Raw genomic sequence first — 19,175 nt, 5'->3', positions numbered from 1 at the left:
TAAAAATAAAGTAAATGTGATTTAAGAGCAAATAATGAAACTTTCATACTTTCAGGTAGGTTTTTTTTTTTGTTTGTTTGTTTTGGTTTTTTTTTTTTTTTTTTTTTTTTTTTTTTTCTGGTTTCAGGGATCAAACTCATGACCGTGCACTTGCTAGGCAGGCACTTATACCACTGAGCTAAATCCCCAGCCCAACATTCATACTTGCAGATTCCTGAATGTCATACCATATTAGAAATTGCTTACTCATTATATATGCATTAGTGAAACCTTAGTAAGTTTATTCTCTCTACCTGTTTTTCTACCATGTACTTTTGTTTTTGGTCTTTAAAGCCACTTCTACAAATGAGCTATGAACTTACCAGAGGGAAAATAAGGCTAAGGTAGATTTTCAGACTTAGGCTACATTATATTCTACATTTCTCAGGTCATTTCTCTCATACAACAAGAAATATGAAACCTGGAGCTGCCATATTTAAATACCTTGAATCATTTCAAGACTCTTAAAGTAAACCAAGACTTTAACATTTGTAGCCAAATTCAGAAATCTAACATTTGTGGGAGGGACAAATTTAAAATTCACTATGCAAAGTGATGAAATAATATGATTATATGAAAGAAAACTTGTCTTGGACATCAGAAGCTCTTAATCTGTCCTTTGTCATGAAACACTGGATAAACTTGAGCAACTAAATTTCCTTTCTGACTATAGTGTGTCTTCCTCTATAATTATACTAAACCAATAAGCTCAAATGACGGAAAAGTAGGTCAAAATATATTCTCTTGTAGCACAGATTAAGCACAAAAAAGGACTTTGATTATGGAGCCTAGGCCTTGAAAACAGACATTGGTTTTAACTCTGCACTCTCTTACTTCCTTGATCTAAGATGAGTCACTTCACTTCTCTGATCCTTAAACTCATCATGTATGGAAAAGAGAAAATAATAGTAACTACTGCACAAAGAACTATTGTAAGAACTCAATTACATAATCCATAGATGGAAACTAGCATTCTATGTGACACATAGCAAACATTCAATAATGTATTATCATTACTATTAACTAATGTTTTCATTTGATGCTGATTACAAAGCCTGTATCTATGGCAGAGTTTCATGTTCTCAGATGGGTACAATGAAGCCTGTACTTTCCATCCAATAGTCAACATAAAGAACACATAGCATTATTATATCATCTACAAATACTTATTGAGCACTGAGCAAGTCACTTCAGTAAAGAAGACATAACTGTGTATAAGAGAGGCAAAGTTTATTCTCTTTTGGATCTTGGACTATATTTAGAGGAACCATAAAATAAATATATAATTGAAGAATTAATATACTTTCAAGTAGTAAAAAAAATGTTAACATTACAATTCATTAATATTGCTATGTTGGTATATATTTGGCTCAGTCCAATGTAATGTTAACATTGAACTACTTAGTAAAATGTTGTTCCATGGTCAATATTCACTAGCATTTAACACAGCTTTTCACGATACTATTTGCTTCCTTTAAAATTTTTCTATCTCAACTACTATAATATGAATTCCAGGAAAAAAGTTCATATTTGTTTGATTCATCAATACAGATAAACTGTAAGAGAACCCATAGTGACTAGTCAGTAAATTGTAGTTTTTGCACCTATGGTTTAAGCTTCAAAATTAATAGCTGCCAAAATTTTTCCTTTTCTAAACTGTGCATGCTGCTATTGTTATTGTCAATTATGACTTTAGCTAGGATGTTATATCTGTTGTAATCAGCTGTTCTCCCTTCTGTAACAATATTGAAAAGCTCTGGGGTAATAACCTCACAACAGCCCAGCACCAAAGACATGGGGATTGAGCCAAATATATACCAACATATCAATATTAATGAATTGTAATGTTAATCTTGGAACAAACACAAGCCAAGAACTACTTACACAAAGAAGACATTCCTGAGGAAGAGACTTTTCCTAGAGAGGTCTTCATACTAGTAATATATATACCTACTACAAAAATTTGCAAGAATCAACACAGAAAACAAGATAAAAATTTTAGAAATAGAAAATGACAAGACACACAAGCAAAAAGATATCCTCAGAACTCCAGCCCATGCAGAACAAGTCCAAGAGATAACATAAGAGAAAACAGAAGACACACACCTGAAAATTCTGAAATGATAGAAATCCATGATACTATACAGAAAATTCAATCTGAAATAGTATTTCAGTTAAAAAAGCTAAATGTCAATATTAATAAAGGAATTTCTCAGCAAATGTGCAATAGAGATGTATTTTTGAAAAGATGATGGTAGTATAAGGATAGAAAATATGAGCAATCAATATATGAAAGAAATAGAATGCATAAAATAGATTAAAACAGATATCCAGGAAATTAGAAAGTCCACTAAAAGCTGACAAAATCACTTCAGTGAAAATGAAGACAGAATTTCAGACCTTGAAAACAGGATCATGGTTAGTGATCATAAAAGGAAAATCTCCTGAAAGTCACAAAAGATGATAAATAATGATTCAAGAGCTGCATGATGATAACAAGAAGAATATAAGAATAACTGGTGTCAATTCAAAAGCAGAAGTCAATGAAAAAAAAAAAAAAACACAAAAAATTCTTTTGCAGAAGTAGTAGCAGAGAAATACCTAAACATGAGAAAAGAACAGAACATAATGGTAAGTGAGCCATCTAAACTCCAATTAGCCATAACCAAAATAAACCTTCACCCAGATATATAATAATCAAGATCCCAGAAACTCAGCAGAAGAACAAAATATTAAAAGTTGTTAGAGAAATAGATCACTTATAAAGGAAAGCCCATCAAAATCACTGCAGACTTCTCAGCACAAGTCTTCAAGTCAAGAAGAGCTTGGAGTCAAGTATTTGAATTCATGAAAGAAAACAACTTCCAACCAAGATTGATGTACCCTTCAAAACTATCTTTCAAAGTTAATAAAGAAATAAAGTACTTGCATGACAAAGAACAATGGAAGAAATTTATGTCTACCTAACCAACTGTACAGAGTACTGAAAGATATTTTACAGAGAGACAAAAACGTTCACAATTCCCAGAACAACAACAGAAAGAAACCACCAAGCAGGGCAAGTAGTAAAATGGAAGGAAAATTCAGGGAAATAATAGCAGAAAAACAACATGACAAAGGTAATCCAGTACATATCAGTTATAGCCATCAATGTTAATGGGCTCAATTCACCAATCAGATTGTAAGAATAGATAAAAAATTACATCCAGCACTATGCTGTATACAAGAAACACATTTACCTCAATGAGAAACTCATAGATTGAAAGTCAAAGGATGGTGCTCGCTTCGGCAGCACATATACTAAAATTGGAACGATACAGAGAAGATTAGCATGGCCCCTGCGCAAGGATGACACGCAAATTCGTGAAGCGTTCCATATTTTTTGACCGAGAGGGGAAACCCCGCAAAGTGGTTGGTTGCAGTTGTGTGGTGGTTAAGGACTACGACAAAGAATCTCAGGCCAAGGATGTAATTGAAGAATACTTTAAATGCAAGAAATGAATAAATAAAAATTTTGGCTCAAAAAAAAAAAAAAAAAGAAAGTCAAAGGATGGAAAAGAATCTTCCATTGAAACAGGAATCGACATAAACTCTCAGGTAGCTATTCTGTTTGCAGACAATGTGAATTTTAAGTCAAAAATTATCAAAAGAGATAAAGAAGATCATTACATAATTTTAGGGGAAAAATGAAGAGGAAGAGATAGCAATCAAATGTATATGCAACAAATACGGGTGCACCCTCAATATGACACATATAAAGAGACATGTAAAATCAAATAAGCAATAGCACAACTGTAAAGAGTTAATAACCCATTGTCACAAAGAGACAGATAAATAAGACAAAAATTAACAAAGAAATATCAGAAATGAACCAAAACTCTGAACAATTGGTCTTAGTGGACGTGTATAGGGTGTTTCATGCAATATCATCAGAATACACATAGTTCTCAGTTGCACATAAACATTCTCTAAAATAAACTATATACTAGCCCATAGAGTATGTGTAAGTAAATGCAAAGGAATTCAAATTATCCCATGCATGTTTTCTAACCACAGTGCAATGAATATGGAAATTAATGACAAAAGAAACCACAAAAATTCCATAAACACTTGGAAATTAAATGACAACCTCCTAAACAACCAATGGGTCATAGATGAAATTGAAGATGAAATTCAAAACATACCTGCAATCAAACAAAATGCAAATACTACACATTGGAACCCATAGGAAACAATGAGAGCAGTCATTAGAGGGAAGTTTATAATGCTGAATTCTCATATGGAGAAAACAAAATGAGCACAAATTAACAACCTCATACTGTACCTCAATCTTCTGGTAAAATAAGAGCAAATCAATTCCAAAGGCCATACAAGGGAGGAAATTACAAAGATCACAGCACAAATGAATGTATTTGATTCTAGGAAAAAATACAAAGAACTAATTAATTTAAGAATTGGCTTTTTGAAAGAATAAATGATATTGATAAACCTTTAGCCAATGTTTTCCCAAAAAACAAGTGATGAAAAGACTTAAATTGAAGCAATGAGGAAATTAAAAGGTGAAATTATCATAGATCCTATGAAAATTCTGAAGATAATCAATACCTACTTGAAAAATCTTTACTTGTATAGGATGGAAAACACAGAAAAGATCAATAAATTCAAAGGAAAGTATAATTACTAAGGCTGAATCAAGAAGATATAAAAATTCTGAAAAATTTAATATTGGTTAATGAAATCAAAGCTAACAAAGAAAAGCCCACGTCTTGATGGATTTATTTCCAAATTCTACAGGAAATTTAGATAAAATCTAATGTCATTATTTCTCAAACTATTTAATGCAATTGGAAGTGAAGTTATTCCGTCTAACATATTTCTAGAGGAAAGTATTATGCTGATATCAAAACCTGAGAATGCACCAAACAAAAAAGAGAGCTACAGGCCAATTTCTCTAATGAAAAGAGATGCAAAAATTGAGAAAAATACACTAGTAAGTATAATTCAGGAAAATGTCAGGCTTATACACTATGACCAAGTAGGATTCATTCCAAGAATGCAGGGATGGCTCCACATACAAAAATCAATAAATGTAATACACCATATCAACAGAGTCAAAGATAAAATTCACATGATCATCTCAATAAATGCAGAAAAAGCTTTTCTGAATAGATGATCTTTACCTCAATCCTATAAAAGCCATCTATGAAGGACCAACAGCCAAAATCATAGAAAAAGGACAAAACTAGAATATTTCACTCTAAAATCAGGAATATGACAAAAATGTCCACGTTCACATTCCTATTCAATGTAGTTTTTGAAACATTAGCCAGAGCAATTAGACAAGAGAGAGAGAAATAAAGTGGATAAGAATACAAAAGGAAAAAGTGAAATTATCATTATTCTCAAATGTATGGTATTTAAAAAGGTCCCCTAAAGTCTACCAAAAAACTTCTGGATTTAATAGGCAAATTTAGTAGGACAGCAGAATAAAAAGTCAACACTCAAAAATCAATAACATTTCTGAACACAAACAACAGATACACACTGAGAGAGAAAATAGGGAAAATGCCCATTCACAATTACATCCAATTAGACAAAATACTTAAGAATCAATCTAATAAAGGATGTAAAAGAACTATACATTGAAAATTACAGTACACTGAAAAAGGAGATAAAAGAAGGTATCAGAAAATGTAAATGTATTCCTTGCTCATGTGTAGGAAAATCTGACAATGTAAAAATGGTCATAATCCTAAAACTCTTGTACAGATTTAATGCAATCATGATCAAAATACCACTAGCATGCCACACAAATCAAGAGAAAACAATTTGTAAAATTCACTTGGAAACACAAGAGACCTAGAATAACAAAGGCAATACTGGACAACAAAGGCAATGTAGGAGACATTATAATCCAAGGCTTGAAATTATACTACAAAGCTACTGTGAAAAATCAGCAGGGTACTGACAAACAAATACACCTAATGACTAGCATAACAGATTAGAAGAACAGACTCAAGTAGAAATATACTCAGCCACCTAATCTTTGACAAAGCAGTCAAAAATATTCACTGAAAGAAAGTAGCTTTCCACATGCCAAACACTAAAACTAGGCTCATGTCTGTCTATCATGCGCAAAACTAAAGTCAAAAGATGTCAAAGATATAAATGTTAAAACTGAAACATTAAATCCCCTGCAAGAAAAACCAGGTAGATATCTTTAAAGCAGGGGAAAACAGACAGTTCTTTTTTTTTTTTTTTTTTTTTGTCTTTTTCGTTTTTATCGGTACCGGGGACCGAACTCACGACTGCCTGCTTGCAAGGCAGGTGCTTATGCCGCTGAGCTAAATCCCCAGCCCCCAAACAGACAGTTCTTGAAAAAAAAATATATATGGGAAGTGCTTTAAAGAATCAACAACTGAGGTCTCAGTTTATTAAAAATTTTTGCATATCACAAGAAATCATTAACAGAGTGACAATAAAGCTAAACAAGTGGGAAAATTTTCAGCCAACTGTCCCTCAGACAAAAGATTTTTATTCAGAATTGAAAAAAAAAAAATCATACCCCCCCAAATTCATAGACCGAATCCAAAAATTGGCTTCTAAGATGAATACAAACCTCTCAGCTGAAGAAATACAAATAACAAATAAGTATATGAAAAACTATTCAACATCATTGCTCATTTGAGAAATGCAAATGAAAGCAAAACTGAGATTCCATCTTGCCCCAGAAAAAATAGCTATCATCAAGAAATCAGCTAAAAATAAACATTGAATGAGCTGTGGGGAATAGGAAATCTTTTTCCACTGTTGGCAGGAGTGTAGATTATTTTTATTACCACTGTGGGTGTCAGTAAGGGTATTCCTCAGAAAAGTAGCATTAAAGGTCCCTTTCAACCCAGCTATCACCCTTGTGGATATTTTCCAAGAATAATTACAAAGTCATACCACAGTAATATATGTATATATATAGGAACATTATTTGTAATAGATAAATCTTGAAGACAACCCAAATGCCCATCAACTGAAGAATACATGAAAAATATGTGGTATTTTCACACAATGGAGTACTATTCAGCTATAAAGAAGGATAAACTCAAGGCGTTTACAGGTAAATGAATGCAATTTGAGAGCACAATTATAAATGAAATAAATCACACTTACATATGTGAACATCATATTATTTCCCTTGCATAAACATTTTGAAAGTAAGTAAGCTCCACAAAGTACAATAGATATTGTGAAACAAGAAGAAACTGCTGGAAAGGAAAGTATAGCTTGGATGGGGGAGAGGAGAAAAAGATGATATATATATATATATATATATATATATATATATATATATATATATCAGCAGCTAATATACACTAATATCACTAATCTATTAGTTCATTGAGAAGATGGGTGTGTACTTTTAGTGTTTGCTTAATTTTGCATGCCTATATCTTACAATCCGAACAATTACTTTGACTATAACAATACACAATATATTAACCATTGTTAATCTACTATTATCTTGTTTTGAAATTCTGTATCATTTTAAATTGTTTTTTAACCTCTTTAAATAAAATTTTAAAAAATTTCTAAGGTGTTTTCATGGACACTTTTGGGTCTTCTATGTAGAGGACCATGTCATCTGCAAATAATGATAATTAGACTTTTTTTGTTTCTCTACATGTTACCATTATTTTTTGTTTTACATAATTGATCTAGCTAATCTTTTGAGTATCAGGTTGAGCAGCAGTGATGATAGTGGATATCACTGTCTTATTCTTGATTTTAAAGGGAAAGCTGTCACTTTCCCCCTGTGTAATACATTGTTGGCAATAGATTTATAATAAATGTCTTTTTTCAGATTAAAATCTTTTAATACCTATTTCATTGTTATTTTTAATCATAAAGCATATTACATTTCCTCAAAGACATTTTCTATATTTATAGAAATGGACATATAATGCTTGCTTCTGTTTATGTGATGTAATACATTTATTGATTTGCATACACTGAACTTTTCTTGCATTCCTTGGGTGAACTCTACTTGATCATGAGGTTTGATCTTTTTGATATTTTGTTACATTTTGCTTCCCAGCATCTTGTTGAGAATTTTAAAATCTATTTTTATTAAATGTTTGTTCTATAGTTCTCTTTTTTGGCTGGGTTATAAGTTTTTTTCTTATTTTTCCTATTTTCACTTTTGCAACATAAACACTCATACACACATGCATTTGTGGACACAATTTCATGTGTATAATATATGCAACAGAAACAAAATAATTCTCAACCTCCATCATCAGTTATGAAGCTTTCTCCTAGGGTTTTACTGAATTTATTTTATTTTATTTTTTTTTTTTTTGCAAAATAGAAAACAGTATTGAGATGATAACAATTAATTACCTTTACTTATTTATGGAAGTGAAACAGTTATTTCTCATGCAGCATCTTTAATGGCACAAGCTTGCAGTTATAATGAGTCTGAAATTTTCAGCTAAACTAGAAGCAAACCATGAAGAAGAAAGGTCCTGATATTCACATCTTTCTATAATACACAAGCAATTATTCAATTTCTTTCTAAAGTCTTTTTAGCTACTGGAATTGCTAGATACTTTCCATTGGAGAGGCCACAGTTTCTGGAAAGGAAGTTCCACTTGCCACTTTTACTCAGACAATAGGAATTGCCCTAAACAAAAATAATTCTTGGGCCAGGTATTTAGCTCAGCGGCATAAGCACCACCTGCCTGGCAAGTGTGAGGTTTTGTTTTTGTTTTTGTTTTGTACCAGGGATCCAACTCACAACCTCACACTTGCCAGGCAGGCACTTATTAAACAAGAGAATTATTTCTTCTTTTGTTTATTAAGGAATCAGTAAAATACTCCGTTTTTCTGCTCAACTTCAAGACGGCAAAAATAATCTTCATGGGTCGCTCTGACTCCCTTAAAGATTTTCTGCGCAAATGCAGATTTGTAAATCTCCATCATATATTCTGCTCTTAGGAGATATTTACAATTAGTTTCTTATGGCAACCACAAAAGTTCTGCTTTGTCTACTATCAAATTGTAAAGATGAGTGAACATGCCCAATTTTACATATTTACATATTCATAGGCCCACAAATAAACACATACTTACATCTACACACACATACACAGATGAACATTTATGCATTTAGTTGCATTAATGAATTGTGAATTTCTGATTTGAATTTCTGTAAATCTGAATTGAGGAGGTATTTGAAAAACTACTGTAAAAAGCTGAGCAAACCAGATTATTACATGAACACTTGTATACTGAGTTCTTTAGTCTATTCAGTGTATTTTATCTTTTCTGGGGCTAATGAAAGAATATGGGAAGGTTTACAATGTAACTAAAAAGATTAATAACACATATCCTAGTTGTTTTACTTATTCACAGGTGGAAAATCACAGAAAACAAGGCCTTCTTGATATTTCAAGGAAACACAAACTATGTGATACAAAGTAGAGATATTTTAGAAGGAGATCAAAGGAACTTACTAGTTTTTTTTCTAAGGCTCACTTAACAAATATGAGAATTCATCATAAACAAGGTGAAGACTAACTTAGTAAGATGAGGTGGTTTTGACTGAGAGGAAGTAATGTAATTTAAAAAGTATTAATTCATTTAGTTAAAAATTCAATGTATAATGAAATGCAAATATTAATTACCCTGTTTTGATCACTACATATTTCATTATATATCAAATTATCTCAGATTGCCCCATGAATTTGTACAATTAAATGGTAATTTTAAAATATACAATAAAGACAAAGACTTAAGTGCAAAAAATCATTGTTATTGCTTGGAAGAATGCCCATCAAAGGAACGTGTATTAAGAACTTGTTCCTCTAGATGGCATCATTAGGAGGTGGTGAGATCTTTAGGGTTTAGGTCTGAATGAATGGTCCTTAGGTTTTTAGGGCATGCCCCCAAAGGGGGCTCAGGCTGCTTTTGTTCCTCTCTCACTTTGTTTCCTGGTTTATGTGTGAGTAGCTTGCTCTACCGTGTATTTCTTACATGCTGTGCTCACTCAGACAGAGGCTAAGCATTGGTGTTAGACTGGAACCACCAAAACCACACTCAAAATAAAAGTTTTCTCTTTGTAAGTCTCAGTTATTTAGTTGTACTGATTGCAAGCTAACACAGCACTGATCTTATGCTAGGCATTGTTCTAGGCACTGATGATATTTAAATTATATCTCAAAATAATGTTTACAATACATCAACATTCACATATATAAACTTATACTCACAATTTCTCCACATCCAGAAATCTCTCACAATATTCCTTACCATAATAAGGAATAACGACTGGGGATTCATCTCAGTGGTACAAGAAACTGCCTGGCAAGCACAAGGTCATGAGTTCGACCCCAGGTACCAAAAAAAAAATCATAGAATACATAATAAGGAATGAATTCCCTCTTTTATTCGGGTAAAAAACAGCTACAAACGCTCTTCTCATTTTTTTCTGTTTTCTTCCTCTCACATTGTACATTCCAAATAATCAGCCTGTGCTTTTAAAATTCAAGCAAAATCTGACCACTTCTCACCCTCTGCCCTGCTCCCACCACATTCACATCAACATCATTTCCCACTGTGGATCATTGTGTAGTTTATTAATTGGTCTCGCTGTGCCTACTCTTATGCTCTTACAATCTTTGCCATCCAGAAAGCAGATTGAAGCTTCTAAAGCATATAGTCATGTCATTTCTCTATTCACATTAAGCCACTGGTACTTCATGGAACATGGCAGAATAGCCACAGATCTTACCAAGCCAAATATGCCCTGTATCAGGAATGACAAATCTTTTAGAGTTTTTAATGATACAAACAACCCACTGTGGCATAATGGCCATAGGTTCACCACCACTGTACACAACCTGGGTGTACCTCCTCACTTTATTTGCTCTGACTTCAACTTCCACTATTTTCAGCCTTCTCATACAATCCATTCCAGCCACACTGGGTTCCTTGTTTATTGAATACATTTGATTGCTCTCATGTCTGGATATTTGTACATATTGTCCTTTCCCTCAATTGTATCAATCTTCCTCCCAAAATACAGATAATGCCAAAGCTGATTCTCATCTCTTTACTCAGATGTTTCTTGTCATTGAGGTTTTCCACAACAATTTTATTTAAAATTGCCATAAATATAGACCAACAACACTAATGTTGCTATCACCAATGGGGTGTTTATTACCTTTACTTCCAAATTTACACTGTATGTTATGTGATGTATTGTATATTTTATTACAGTGTATCTCACACAGTAGAAAATAAGCCCTGAGAAGGCAGTGATTCTTATTTGCTGAAACAAACCAAAATATCTCTGAAGCCCCTAGGACAGTATCTAGTACATAGTAGGCATTTGAGAAATATTTTCATTTGAATGGTTTCATTAATAAGGAACATCAAAGTCTGGCATGTAGCTTTCAAGGCCTGATCCATATGTTGAGCAAGATTTCCACTTGGAGGCCTAAGTCTATAATCCTTGCCCTTGGTCAGATGCTATTCCCAGCAGCATCCCATGTGCAACAGTCATTTTTGCAGGTCAGACTCTATTTCTAGCAGTCAACCATTGAAATGCCTGTTCTGCATCTGCTCAGTCATTTCCTGGTGAGAGGAGAAGCTTTATTCCTGAATCATGATACCTATATGGTCAGCTTTTTGGCCAGGCTATCATATATCTCACAAGTTAGTACCCCACAAAGGATAGAAGTGCCCTATCTGTTACTGCTGAGCTACTCAAACTGGCAGAGTAAACTCCCTCAACATGGTCCAACTGTCCATATACACATGTAGGGGACCATCTTCATGCATCACAAGCAATCACACTATCTGCAACTCTGCCCATTGGCTTGACCTGCCTGATGCAGGGTTTTTTTTTTTTTTTTTAATTATTTTTAAAAAGCAAAACAGGAAAATGGCAGAAATAATACATAATTTCAAAATATAACTAAGAAATCAATACTAGCTAATATACTACACATTGTTATCTTAGAAGTAGTTGCTCAAGTTGCAAAATCAAAGCACAAAAATGAACAGACAAGCAATGATAGCACAAACTATTCTTTTTGATGAACTAACAGAGTTAGTAGTATGGTTATCTATCTTGCACACTTAAACATACATAAAGTATTTCTGTATTGAGCTAGATAGCAACTGCTGTCCTTGTGGGTTTGGGTCACAGATAGATCCATCAGTATATCCAGTTTCTGCCAAGGTCCACTTTCCCTTTTATTTAGGGTCTAGAGGTTAATCCTGTAGTCCATCCTTCTGACCAGGTTCCTGGGCTGTTTACATCGCCTTCTAAAAAGATCGCCAATTTAGCTGCAAACAGGATAGCCGAGAAGCCCACTGTTAAAGGTACATCCTCCAATGTGTAAGAGTGGGGGCTTGTGCCACTCCACTCCTGGGGCAGGCTGCCCATATCAGTACCTCAGATCTCTAAATGTCCTGTGATTCCTCACAGGCATGCAGTGCAGCATACAGAATTGCTGTTTCTCAGAGAAACAGCACCTCTTTGCTCACTCCTACAACTGTGCCAAAACCCAACAGGATGCTTCTACTTCCTTTTTTGCCACAGACCTCAGTGAAATTCATCATAAACTACACTGACAGTTAAGTGGCTGGCCAGAGTCAGAGACTCATAGGACTTTCTCCTGTGCAACAGCCCTCTTCGAGTCTTCAAAAGTTGCTTCTATTACATCTGTCAGTGAGAAGCTTCCACTGCATCTGTGTAGCCTCATGTTTTGCTCCTTTAGGTCAACTAGTATAAAGGGCACTGCAGGTAGCTAGGTGTGATATATCTACCAAAGACTTAGCAAGCACATATGCATCTGTAATTGGCATACTGTCATGGGTCTGGTCTTATGTAACCGTATAACACTTAAGAATTTGACAGACAAATCTGTTCCCTTGACCTTGTCTTTGCCCATGCCCAACCACCATGTCAGCAAAGCTTCCTTCAGACTGTGTACTACGGGTTTCAAATCTACAAGGCAATCAGAGAATAACATAATATGACTACAGTGAAACAGTGACACAGAGTGTGGCTTGGCCTTAGTAGCCAGATCCTGGGTCACCTAGCCATGACACAAAGTTGGGCTATGTAAATGTTCTCAGCAACATCTGAAAAGTCCATTGCCTAGGTGAAGTCAAATTGCCTGCCAGAGTCAGGGTGAGACTTCACAGTCATTCACCACAACCCATCTGGTTTCTGCTTAGGCCATATTGAAGGGCTCTGTGAAGGGAATGACACCCCTGCTTATTTAATGTCTTTTTAAAAAAATCTTATTTTAAACAGAATAAAACTAAATAAGATAAAACAGAATAAAGCCAATCAAAACAAAAGAGTAAAAGTGATACAGGATTTCAAAACACTATAATAGTAAATCAATGATATTTACCATAATGCTTCATTATCTTCAAAATTGCTGCGTATACCATCAGACATAATGAAACCAATAAAAACCAAACATTGAAGAAAATAAAACAATAAAATGAGACAAACAAACAAACAAACAAAAAAAAAACAGTGAGAACAATATTGAATTCCAAAAACAAGACTGAAGGAAACCCCCATAGTTGCTATATTGTGTATTGCTAACCTCTAAATAGAGTGCCAGTTTTAGGCCTACAAAGTCAATCAAAACATAGAAGAATTAAGTTGTTTTTGTAGGTCAATTGCTATCAACTCAACCTATAATCCTCTAAATCAGTCTGTTGCTTGTGTCAGAGTTTCTTCTTATCTCCAGGCTTGTATGCTGACTGGCTCTTGCGAATGGTGAATTGTCTGGCTTCTGATTTCTCTTCCCAGCCCTGGTTGGCTGTGGCTGGATCATGAGAAGGGTGCACTGGCTTCTTATTTTTCTTCCTGACCCTACATGGCTGCTTTTGGCTCACAGAAAGGGCAAATAGGCTTCTCGTTTCTCTTCTGGCCCCACATGGCCACTGCTGCCTTATAGGAAGGGCAAATTGGCTTCTCGTTTCTTTTCCTATCCCTGCATGGCTGTTGCTGGCTCACACGAAGGGTGAATTGACTTCCTTTTTTTAATTTCGAGATAGTCTTCCCCATCTCCTTATGGCTTCAAGGTAGCCAATACTGTTTTGTACACAAAATCCACATGACCTGCGGGAGTCAGTGGTATATGGTGAGGATGGCCTTGGAGTACTATTTTTACCATGCAAATTAACAACTAGAATTCTCTCTGCATGGTGTCTAGCTGAACACCATTCAGTATGTCCACCCACAGTGTGTATTCACCAATTGGGGAAACATAAACATCATACAGGCATTGGGACAAGTGCTCCATACCCAAAGACACTTGAGCTTTCCAGACAATGATGTAGTGACCTCCATACCCTTCTTTGCAAGCAATAAGCCCTGTAAAATGGTTTGTTTTGCTATATATTATCACTGACTCAGCTCAGGTATCCACCAATGCTAGTACAAGCTGCGCATTTTTGGGGAACATGTAAATAGTCAATTCCATATGTGTCTTCTGGTCTCCTGGAAACCAAGATCTGGTCAGCTTAGCTCACCTCCTATCAGGGTAAAATGAGTCCAGTGTTACTTCTTCCAGCTTCTTTGGCCTTCTGGCCCCTGCACATCAGCCAGTATTGCCACTAAGGGGATAAGAGCCTCCACGGAGTCAGCAAAACATCCAAAGTCTTCCTATCTGAATAATCTGTGACTAGGATTGCAACCAGCAGATCCATCAAGCTCTAGAACTGACCAGCCTTCAGTGGCCCTACACCCTATCTTTGGGGGAATAATCCCACTTGCCTGGGGCTCTCTTTCTATCTCTCCTTTGCAAGTACAGGTTTTGCAGATCTTGCCTCACCTTAGCACTTTACTTTCACATTGACCAGTCTGGTCAAGGCATCCACAGCATCATGGACTGGGTGATCTGTAAAGGGGGCTAGAAGTGCTAGAAGTGCTGCCACTGACTTGAACATGCCACCCAGACCACTCACGAGACTCACGTCCTTCAATGCATTCTATCAGCAGCTCCTCATTTGGGCTATAGTATTGTAATGCAAACAATATTGCCACATTCCCATTTCACACAACACTGTTATCAACGCTAGATAGTGACTTACTCTGGCCGGTCACTTGGATTCTCCCAAACCAGGAGAACTACTGCCATCAACCAATTTATCAGTCTCGTTAGCTACTTCTGTGGTTCTTCTTCACATACCTTGCAGAACAGTCTCGTAAAGGTGGTGCTGGCTATGGTGGCTATTTGGGATATCTCCCATGGGATTAACTGCATGTTATCACTCCCATTGCCCCACACCAGCAGCCACACAGGCACCATTTCACCTATTTTCTGCTTTGTTTGTCCAGGCACTGCACCTCTATAGTTGTACAGGTAATGTACATTGTATGCCAGTTACAGTAGGCAGCCCTCCCAGTCTTTCTCCCTCAGCTAGGGATTCTTCTACCTCTGCTTTTTGATAAATAACATATAGGATCAGAAGATTTTCTCAGATATAAAGATTCATGCTTCTGGTGACATTTCTGGAGGAGGTAGTGTTTCCCATGTCTCACAACCTGAGCTCTACAGCAGCCAGCCATTGCTCAAAGTACTTCTCTATCTACTAGCTGGTTTACTTGATGGATAAGGCCATTCATCTCTTGATTTATGTAGCAGAAGAGAGTGAAAAAAACGAACAATCGACCTGCGCTGCCATTTCATGGTGAGGGTGGAGAATTTGGCTGTCTATTGCTTCCAAGGCTTGCAAGACACCCTTATGCTCTAAATGGACTGATTTCTAGTCCTCTAGGGCCTTCCAAGACTTCAAGAAGGTGGCTAAGATAGATATGGTGAGACTTATCAGACACTTATGGGTCACTTATCAGCCATTCCCTCAGGCTCTTCCTCATCTTTGGACACTGTTCCTACAACCTCCATGGCATCACTCATCTTAATGTCCCATCAACTACATCAGTTGTCAGCCCACTCAGGTTGCCCAAGGGAAATTTTCACAGGTGAGGTTCCAAGGTTAAGGAATACATATATGTAAGACATCAGCAACAACAGCAGGCAGCATAGCGCACAGCAGAACAAGAGTGAGATCCATCTGTGTCTTCATTGCATCATTCTTATACAGATCATTATCTCAAGTTTACAATCTTACACAGTACTGCAACCAATGCATATGTATTTACCTGTGCTAAATCATGGTTACATAATTGTATCCCATTGTGCACCTGTGCTGGACAAGCAGGTTCACATCCTTAGGTGTCCTTAGAAGCCCCTGAGTTTTGAAGCAGTCTGAATGGTTCTGCACAATGAATAAGAAAGAACCTTCTCTCATGGAACTTATATTCAGGTAAGAGTGCATAAATCACAAATATAAATAAGCAAATGAATTAGGACCAATAAGACAGTGATAAGTGCTATGCAATGAACTTAAACAGGTTTGTGGGTGAGTAGTACCTAAGTGGCTGTTTCACACTTGATCACCAGCAGGTGTTTCTGAGGAGATGCATGACAAGGAGGCAAGACACAGAAAATGTAGAAGAAAAGACTGTTGCAGGCAGGAAAACACCCTCTACAAAGACTGTAATTAAGGACATTTTTATGTGACTTCCATAACAGCAAGCAGATAAGCATGCCTGGAAGTCAGTGAGAAAGCAGAAGAATGATTACATAGGAGATATAACAGGAAGAATATGTCATATCATATAAGGCTTTTCAGACAGAGGAAAGACGTTTTGGTTTTATTCTAAGTATGAAAGGAAATCAATGGAAATTTTTAAATAACAGCATCTTTACAGTATTTATGTTTTAAGATTACACTTACTGTTGTGTTAAGAATGAATTTTAGCAGTGGGGGAGTGACTTAGGTTAAAACAGTGGCTAAAAGAGAAAAGTGTGTGAAATTAGAAGTGGGTAGTAAAAAAAAAGGAAAAGAAAGTATACATCCTAGATAAGGCATGACACTAAATTATAATTCAAAGGAATTATATAGAAAGAAGAACATTATTAAATTATTTAAATCTTCCACCTGCCCTTCAATAGCCACACATTTTCTTGGTATTTAAAAAAATTCTCAAATTTATTTTCATTTATTTGTTACAATAACCAAGGGTATTAAAAGGACACAGCTATTGCCATAGCTGGAGGGAATGACATCTATTGCCACTGCAATTGGGCTGGTAAGTACTAGGAAGTCCACTGAGGAGGACAATTCGAGGAACAGTCCTTTTTTTTTTTTTTTTGTACTGGGGATCAAACTCGTGACTTTGCACTTGCCAGGCAGCTGCTTATGCCGCTGAGCTAAATCCCTAGCCTAAGAAACAGTAATTTTGACCCAGGTAGTTGATTGCATTTGTCAGTATGTGTGGTCTAGGACATGCCCAAACATTTATTTAAATATTATTTTATGTTAGTTTGTTAAGATAATTCTGTATGACATTAACAATTAAATCAGTAGACTAGTAAACCAGATAGGTTTCCTCAATGCCGAAGGGCCTTATCCAAATGCAACAAAAGTATTAAGAGGAACAAATTTCTTTTCTCTTCTAATTAAAACCCTGAGATGATTTTCTCATTAAATTGGTTTTCAACTTGCATATCAGTTTTCTTGAGTCTCTAGTTTATAAGCAACAAATTATGGAAATTCTTACCCTCCATAATCATGTAAGCCAATTCCTTACGATAAATCTCATAAAAGATAAATGATAGATAGACAGATATATATAGATAGATAGATAGATAGATAGATAGATATAGATAATGATATAGATAGATAGATAGATAGATAGATAGAAGTGGCTAACGAACGTCATTTGAGAAGATACAAGAATCATAAACTTTTCAAAGGATGAAGAAAAATGGAAAGATAATGAAGGATCTGGCCGAATTAGGGGGTATGTCAAAATCAAATCTCTTCCAGAAATGAGGCAATAGTATGCTATCATGCTTTCTTCTGCTTTTTCTTAACCTCTTAGTGTAGCACACACTAAACCCTAATCTTTTAAAGAACAGCATTGGGTGGTTGATAGGTAGGACTACTCAGCTAAATTGGGCAGGATGGCATGCAAAACTTGACCCCTGAGGAACTTGTCCCCAGCCAAATTTATCACTTGGAATTTTTGAACATTAAGTAATACAAACTAGATAGAAGTAAAAATTCTCTTTTAGTCTTTAAATAGTGCCTCTTTCCATACTCTACTCAACTTACAGTTTAATAAATTTAATTTTGTATGCACCCAGTGTGTGTTTTGGCCCCCATGGTATGGAAGACTGAAGCATGAAAGCCTTTGTTCCTATTGTCAATAGCTCATGACTGTTGGCTAAGCAGCAAGAACTGATTTTGAAATGAAGTTTTTTTTTTTTTTTTTTTTTTTTTTTTTTGCGACGTATATTCTTTGCAAAGTAGTTAACATCACTTAATAGTATACATGTTCAGGGGAAGTATTTAACAGAAATAATAAATTAAATCATAGACTGTAGAATTCTCAGAGTGTGGGAGTGGGTTGATCACAAATACGTGCAGTAGGAAATCCACCATTCTTACAACCTCCATTTTTTGTACTATTTTTAATATCCACAAATTCTTCACAAAGAGACCTAAATGCACATTTATACCTTATAAACCAAAAATATATTTACATGTGCAATACACTGGTAATACAAGTTGGCTGGACATGCCTAAGATTATTAACATTTATGATATCTCTAAATAGATACTGTTGAGTGTTTAACATACAAACGAAGTCAGAATCACACTCCCCCAAATATAATTCCACATGAACTCATAAAACTTCCATATATTATTTGTTCTAGCATGGGGTCAATCATTAAAATATAGCATGCTCCCTCATGAAATTATGGTGACCAAATAACATGCAACATCTGTCTGCATTGATGCTAGATAAATTCTTATACTTACTTTAGGTTTTTCCTGACCTTGATGATGTGAAAAGCTCTGAGTTTTCAAACCTGGCTTATCCTTGTTTAATAAACAAGGAAAAGTAGTTTTTACCTAGTTTTTATACCACCAGGAGCCTGCTGGAACTTAAGTCTGTGTTGCAGGCATTTTTACTACTAAGTTAATGAATCACATGCCTATGGGGAAAGAGCGGGCAGTTACATATTCTG

The 19,175-nt window shown here is 35.3% G+C and overlaps 1 protein-coding gene and 1 non-coding gene across 2 annotated transcripts in view; one reads left to right on the top strand and one right to left on the bottom strand.

Moving 5' to 3' along the window:
- Il1rapl2 (interleukin 1 receptor accessory protein like 2) overlaps positions 1–19,175 on the bottom strand; it is a 1,287,414-nt gene that overhangs the window by 739,744 nt on the left and 528,495 nt on the right. The window lies entirely within an intron of this gene.
- On the top strand, positions 3,316–3,422 carry LOC111757151 (U6 spliceosomal RNA). The gene has a single exon (XR_002791520.1). It is a non-coding gene; the product is annotated as a U6 spliceosomal RNA (small nuclear RNA).

Source organism: Cavia porcellus, unplaced genomic scaffold (genome assembly GCF_034190915.1).
Source record: "Cavia porcellus strain 051 isolate PalLab524CR breed Dunkin Hartley unplaced genomic scaffold, mCavPor4.1 scaffold_3, whole genome shotgun sequence".
Lineage (NCBI taxonomy): Eukaryota > Metazoa > Chordata > Mammalia > Rodentia > Caviidae > Cavia > Cavia porcellus.
This window is presented reverse-complemented; position numbering and strand designations above follow the sequence as displayed.